Source organism: Argopecten irradians, chromosome 14 (genome assembly GCF_041381155.1).
Source record: "Argopecten irradians isolate NY chromosome 14, Ai_NY, whole genome shotgun sequence".
Lineage (NCBI taxonomy): Eukaryota > Metazoa > Mollusca > Bivalvia > Pectinida > Pectinidae > Argopecten > Argopecten irradians.
This window is the reverse complement of record NC_091147.1, coordinates 20,030,016-20,037,497: the sequence shown is the minus strand read 5'-3', so window position 1 is coordinate 20,037,497 and position 7,482 is coordinate 20,030,016. Positions and strand designations below refer to the sequence as shown.

General features: G+C 38.0%; 1 long non-coding RNA gene across 1 annotated transcript; it reads left to right on the top strand.

Annotated features, from left to right (window-relative positions):
- Positions 1–583: 583 nt before the first annotated feature.
- Positions 584–2,962, top strand: LOC138308042 (uncharacterized). The gene is made up of 4 exons (XR_011206080.1): positions 584–1,025; positions 1,711–1,793; positions 2,334–2,454; positions 2,753–2,962. It is a non-coding gene; the product is annotated as an uncharacterized lncRNA (long non-coding RNA).
- Positions 2,963–7,482: the final 4,520 nt, after the last annotated feature.

Sequence of the window (7,482 nt, the reverse complement as noted above, 5' to 3'; positions counted from 1 at the left end):
ACAAATAGACATGCCGGGGATACTCCGTTGCACACACTATTGACGTAAATATGCTATCGGTCTGATTTATATGTAAAAGGAAATACAAGCTATCATAGATGAATTTGTCAATGGAATTTTATCAACTCATTTGTTTACACCGACTCGGACATCATAGTAACGTTAGTCTAACCAACAAAACACTCACGGCTCATGTTTACGTAGGCCTGGATGTTTCTGGTCAGACACATGGTCTTATACGATGATAAATAGCTTGTGACTATATAATCTTTCCAGCATCACAACGATGAAATTGATACTTTAAAAAGTTCCTCCAAACCATGCCAAAACAAGGGTTTTGTTTATCTTTTTTTATATAAAAATCTCGATCTTTTCACGACATGCCGGAAATGGTTCTTATTACAAATACTCTGTTGTCGTGATTATAAATTGGTTTACACGTCGTGTCAAAAGGTGGATTTATTAATATAATAGTTTGTATATTTTCTGTTTTGATATATTATCACAAACTCTCAACAAAAATTTAGGAATTAAGAGGTTTGTTTTAGACGATAGGATCGTACAACATTCTTTTGAATCACGTAAGAGGCCTACAGGTGTCTGTTTGTAATACAGCAACTAAATGTGGATTTATCAGCACACCAGTTCATTTGTTTGCGTTTTTTATTCCTTGTCCTAAGTTAATAATAAAACGTGAGGAATTGAGAGATTTTGTTTAGAAATATTATAGTACAGCATTCCTTTGTGAAAGACGTAAGCGGCCCCACATGTGTTTGTCACGTGATTATTTGAGCGGGAAACACAGAATGTGAAACAGCTGGCTGGCGGCCATATTTGTTTACGTCTGTCAGCTGATTGCAGAATGTAAACAAACAAATATAACTGGCTGCTGGGCCAACATCGAAAGAAGGTAGGATGTTTGCACAGAGACACGAGGTTATTTATTTTTTGTTTATTGTTACAATACCATCGATCTCCTCAAACTCTAGCTGGTGAACACAGTACCGATGGAGGATGGAGTTACGGTAAGTTCATTTCTCTTACTTGTTTACTTCGTTCTGAAAGCATTTGGATGCAATTAAAACACCCAGTTTATGAAATAAGTTAGACATCATTTTTTTGTTTACATAGCTGTGCTTTCTTTTTGAATGGGCTTGGCAATTATTTCATTGCCGTTCAGTTGTAAATTTCAACATCATTTCCAATTTCAAATCACAAGAAAATTTACACGGCAGGGGGGTTTAAATGTTATAAATCAATTCAACATCCAACAAATTGTATCTGGACACAAGTTTTATTAAAAAAAACTATGGAACTTTCCATATCATTTTCACCTCATTATCGCCCACAATTTCGTTTTGTGGTACATAATTTATTTTATGTTTTTGTTTTTTTTTAAACTTTACTTTATTCATCGTGATTAATTAGATTGGGAAATAATATTTGTTTTCTTGAAAACATGGGTAATGAAATAACATTATTAACTTAAATATGTGAGTGTGATTTGGATGCTCATATTCAATTATATCATTGTTTTCACAACATTTTTGACAAGGTATGATGTTTCAATGATGTAATCCTATCAATTTACATTTTGCTGTCCATCAGTCAATTAAGTCCTGCAATTAAATCTAAATGTGTATACACATTCATACATGTGTTTCCATACAATCAGGTCATGTATATATAACCTCATATTTTTCCTTTCAGGCAAATTGCAGATCAGTGTGTGATAATGATCGAGGGCAGACTGGTTAAAGACATAACATTAATATGCCTAATAATTTAAACAGGTAAATATCAATAAAAGGATGGTGGTAACATGTGAATATTTAAATATTTTAAGATGACTGATATACACAATGTATGAACATTATAAAAAGAGTTATTTTACCATCTAAACATAACCTTTGCATTCCTTTTTTGTTAAGTAATATTTCATTGAGACTTACAATTTAAGTGAATTAACAATCTGAGAAAAATGTCATTTATCAGAATGGCAGTAGGGTCACTGGGGTGTTGATCAGGGGTCAGGGAGTGGTCACACCTCTTTTGTTTACATAATTATCAAGCGACTGCCTGGTATTTTGGTAGTTTAGTAAAACTGTACTGGGGACAAACAGGGCTGAGTTATAGATCGAGGCATGGCGTCAGGTAAAAAGGGCACGGCGTGCGCCATGCATACATAAAAACACTAAAATAATTTAGTTCTGTAAATTTATTTTTGATTAATTAATCTAGCCATGTGTGAACTTTTTATGAGTATACTATTGTACCATATGCATTCACACTGTATCCATATTGCACATCCTATTTTTTTTCTTTCTTTTCAGAATACAGTAATTATGAAGAAGAAACAGTCAACAAAAACAAATGAATAGCTGATGACTGAAAATGAATGCACCTCATCAAAGAGACTGAAAATCCACAGCTGTCATCAAGCCACTTTTGCAGGTAAATATTTCAATCTATCCTGGTTTCAGATTGCTATTACTAGCAATTATGTAAAAATATGGATGCCATTTTAGACACTAAAACTCAGTAATCCTGTGTGGAGTGTATCTGGCTTCATTGTACGTTCATATAGGCGGGTGCTTCGAAAAATAAATGGAGGAATTTACGTTGTTACATACATACACATGGCATGGTATAAAATTAAAGCAAAGATTTATTTGAGCCAAACAAAAAAATAAGACATTTTAATATATCCATAAACATTATTGTTCCAGCACAAGTCTTTGTCTTTTTTCAGGCTTTCACTGCCAGGAAAATGGAATGAAAAACAGTATGTAATGGACTTGCACTGGACAGTGATCAAGGGGAAAAGATTTGGACAGGATTTCATTGCATTGACATATTGAAATTTATATTGTAGACAACATTGTGACAAAACCTGATGCCAATGTTCAACAATTTACACATGTTTTATCTCTGAATACAATGCTGTGTTGTAAATATTGAACAGAGTGTGGCCCTTAATTTATTTGTTTCTTCTGTGCATTACCATGTCCAGGTACTATCTTTAAACTTGATGTGTGGGTCCATCTTGGTTGGATTGTGTGTCACATAAAAAACACTGCACTAACTAAGACAAGTCTATTTGAACAAAAAAACAACCTTGAATTGCATCTTCATTTAAGAAAAACATTGCTAATCTTTTTCTATGTTATAAGAGATACTAATAGGTCCATCTAGGTGAGCTGAGGCACCTATAACCATCAATAAATAAGATTTCTATCATAGTATTTGAAATTAGTGAAAGAGTACACCTGGGTTTTCATATTGTATTCTTAATTATTTTGGTACTTTTCCACCAACATCAGTAGTAAATTTTTCATACAGTTTATGATTTGTTTTGAGCTTGTTAAAAAGTACTAAACAAGAGGCCCAAAGGGCCTTAACGGTCATCTGACTACCTTGGCAATAGTAAATCTAATTTCATATGGTGTCATTTGTCAGGACCATGTCAGGATCATTTTCAATTTCTTTCAACAAATTTTATTTCAAACAAGAGGCCAAAGGGCCTTAACATGTAGGAAATTAATTAGATATAGTGTCATGGTAGCCATCTTCGATTTGGGATCAACCAGAGATGTAACAACACTTTGTCGGGACCATGTCAGGATCATTTCATGCAAGTTTCAGCCAAATCGCACTGGTAGAACTTCAGAAGAAGTTCAAAATGTGTTTTCAAGATGGCGGCTGTGGCGGCCATCTTGAATTTCGGATCGACCCGAAAAGTTACAACATTTTGTCGGGACCATGTCAGGATCATTTTCAATTTCTTTCAACAAATTTTATTTCAAACAAGAGGCCAAAGGGCCTTAACATGTAGGAAATTAATTAGATATAGTGTCATGGTAGCCATCTTCGATTTGGGATCAACCAGAGATGTAACAACACTTTGTCGGGACCATGTCAGGATCATTTCATGCAAGTTTCAGCCAAATCGCACTGGTAGAACTTCAGAAGAAGTTCAAAATGTGTTTTCAAGATGGCGGCTGTGGCGGCCATCTTGAATTTCGGATCGACCCGAAAAGTTACAACATTTTGTCGGGACCATGTCAGGATCATTTCATGCCAGTTTCAGCCTAATCGCACTGGTAGAACTTGAGAAGAAGTTCAAAATGTATTTTCAAGATGGCGGCTGTGGCGGCCATCTTGGATTTCGGATCGACCCGAAAAATAACAACACTTTGTCGGGACCATGTCAGGATCATTTCATGCCAGTTTCAGCCTAATCGCACCGGTAGAACTTGAGAAGAAGTTCAAAATGTGTTTTCAAGATGGCGGCTGTGGCGGCCATCTTGGATTTCGGATCGACCCGAAAAATAACAACACTTTGTCGGGACCATGTCAGGATCATTTCATGCAAGTTTCAGCCAAATCGCACCGGTAGAACTTGAGAAGAAGTTCAAAATGTGTTTTCAAGATGGCGGCTGTGGCGGCCATCTTGGATTTCGGATCGACCCAAAAAATAACAACACTTTGTCGGGACCATGTCAGGATCATTTCATGCAAGTTTCAGCCAAATCGCACTGGTAGAACTTGAGAAGAAGTTCAAAATGTGAAAAGTTAACGCACGGCGCACGGTGGACGACGACGGACGAAACATGACGACTATAGGTCATCCTGACCCTTCGGGTCAGATGACCTAAACAAGAGGCCCAAAGGGCCTTAACGGTCATCGGACTACCTTGGCAATAGTAAAATTAATTTCATATGGTGTCACTTTGTCAGGACCATGTCAGGATCATTTTCCATTTCCTTCAACAAATTTTATTTCAAACAAGAGGCCCAAGGGCCTTAACATGTAGGAAATTAATTAGATATAGTGTCATAGTAGCCTTCTTCAATTTGGGATCAACCAGAGATGTAACAATACTTTGTCGATCCATGTCAGGATCATCTCAGGCAAGTTTCAGCCAAATCACATAGGCAGAACTTGAGAAGAAGTTCAAAATGTGTTTTCAAGATGGCGGCTGTGGCGGCCATCTTGGATTTCGGATCGACCCGAAAAATAACAACACTTTGTCGGGACCATGTCAGGATCATTTCATGCAAGTTTCAGCCAAATCGAACCAGTAAAACTTGAGAAGAAGTTCAAAATGTGTTTTCAATATGGCAGATGTGCCGGTCATCTTGGATTTCGGATTGACCCGAAAAATAACAACACTTTGTCGGGACCATGTCAGGATCATTTCATGCAAGTTTCAGCCAAATCGCACGAGTTGAACTTGAGAATAATTTCAAAATGTGTTTTCAAGATGGCGGCTGTGGCGGCCATCTTGGATTTCGGATCGACCCGAAAAATAACAACACTTTGTCGGGACCATGTCAGGATCATTTCATGCAAGTTTCAGCCAAATCGCACCGGTAGAACTTGAGAAGAAGTTCAAAATGTGTTTTCAAGATGGCGGCTGTGGCGGCCATCTTGGATTTCGGATCGACCCGAAAAATAACAACACTTTGTCGGGACCATGTCAGGATCATTTCATGCAAGTTTCAGCCAAATCGCACCAGAAGAACTTGAGAAAGTTCAAAATGTGTTTTCAAGATGGCGCCTGTGGCGGCCATCTTGGATTTTGGATCGACCCGAATAATAACGGGACCATGTCAGGATCATTTCATGCAAGTTTCTAGACTTGAGAAGTTAAAATGTGTTTTCAAGATGGCGCTGGATTTCGGATCGACCCGAAAAAAAACACTTTGTCGGAACCATGTCAGGATCATTTCATGCAAGTTTCAGCCAAATCGCACCGGTAGAACTTGAGAAGAAGTTCAAAATGTGTTTTCAAGATGGCGCCTGTGGCGCATCTGGATTTCGGATCGACCCGAAAAATAACAACACTTTGTCGGACCATGTCAGGATTTTCATGCAAGTTTCAGCCAAATCGCACCGGTAGAACTTGAGAAGAAGTTTAAAATATGTTTTCAAGATGGCGGCTGTGGCGGCCATCTTGGATTTCGGATCGACCCGAAAAATAACAACACTTTGTCGGGACCATGTCAGGATCATTTCATGCAAGTTTCAGCCAAATCGCACCGGTAGAACTTGAGAAGAAGTTCAAAATGTGTTTTCAAGATGGCGGCTGTGGCGGCCATCTTGGATTTCGGATCGACCCCAAAAAAATAACAACACTTTGTCGGGACCATGTCAGGATCATTTCATGCAAGTTTCAGCCAAATCGCACCGGTAGAACTTGAGAAGAAGTTCAAAATGTGTTTTCAAGATGGCGGCTGTGGCGGCCATCTTGGATTTCGGATCGACCCGAAAAATAACAACACTTTGTCGGGACCATCTCAGGATCATTTCAGGTAAGTTTCAGCTCAATCCCACTGGTCAAACTTGAGAAGAAGTTCAAAATGTGAAAAGTTAACGCACGGTGGACGGCGCACGGCGCACGGCGGACGGCGCACGGCGGACGGCGCACGACGACGGACGAAACATGATGACTATAGGTCATCCTGACCCTTCGGGTCAGATGACCTAAAAAAGCAACCCCAGAATGTTTTGTTCATTATCACGGACAATGTCCATCGCCGACAAGGTGGTTGGTGACCGACAACACCGTGAAATGAGCATAATTTTCCGAATAAAATATCTTTGATGATTCCTGAGGCCTTCCGAATACAATGAGACTTTACGTTATTTCGTCATTTCCCGACATTGATTCGGTCCGCCATTTTGGATCTCAGATGGGTCACCCCTTCAGTCAAAGAAGGTAAGTTTTCTTATTTGTATTGACAGCGTGTGACAAATAGATGGAATAATGTTATTAGAATTTTCGTAAACATCCTTAGTTATAACATATTTGAAGGAAAAATGTTAATTTCATGTATTTATCTGGAGCAAACTCTTTGTCCTTGTATGTGGGGTAGAATTGGATAGCCCAGTCTGGTCGCCATTTTGTACACTCAGTAAACAACAACGTAGCTATATATAGGCTAACAGGTCATTAATGGAATGATATCAAATGCAATTGAACAGATGTACAAAACAACAAAATTCCTTATTCAGATGTTATTGATAAGGTTTGGAGTGCAAGATTACTTGTTACGAGAATATTTGTAAGCCTACTTTCGTTTTGAAGAATACGGGGACACTGACACGTGATCGGCGTAAATAAAAGCAATATCATTTTGATAATTGAATTGATAGTTTGAATATTATTTTATTGAAAGCGGAAAATGGATTTGCTATATATTTTCATTTAATTGGCACTTTTACAAGTTTTTATCACTCTGCACTCCGGGAAGCTATTATCGAAAAGGAACAAAATGGAGGACGTGTTTTCCGTGCTCATATTGACTGCTCTTCTTATTATCGCGTGTGTCCTCGTCGTTAATATGCTGACAGTGTGTGCTTTATATAGAAATTGGTCCTACCTGTTTCACAGATGGAATGCAGATCTTTCTTGATTGAATTCTTGAAATAATAACGAAAAATTAGTCTTGTAAGAGTGCAAATGCCAATGTAAT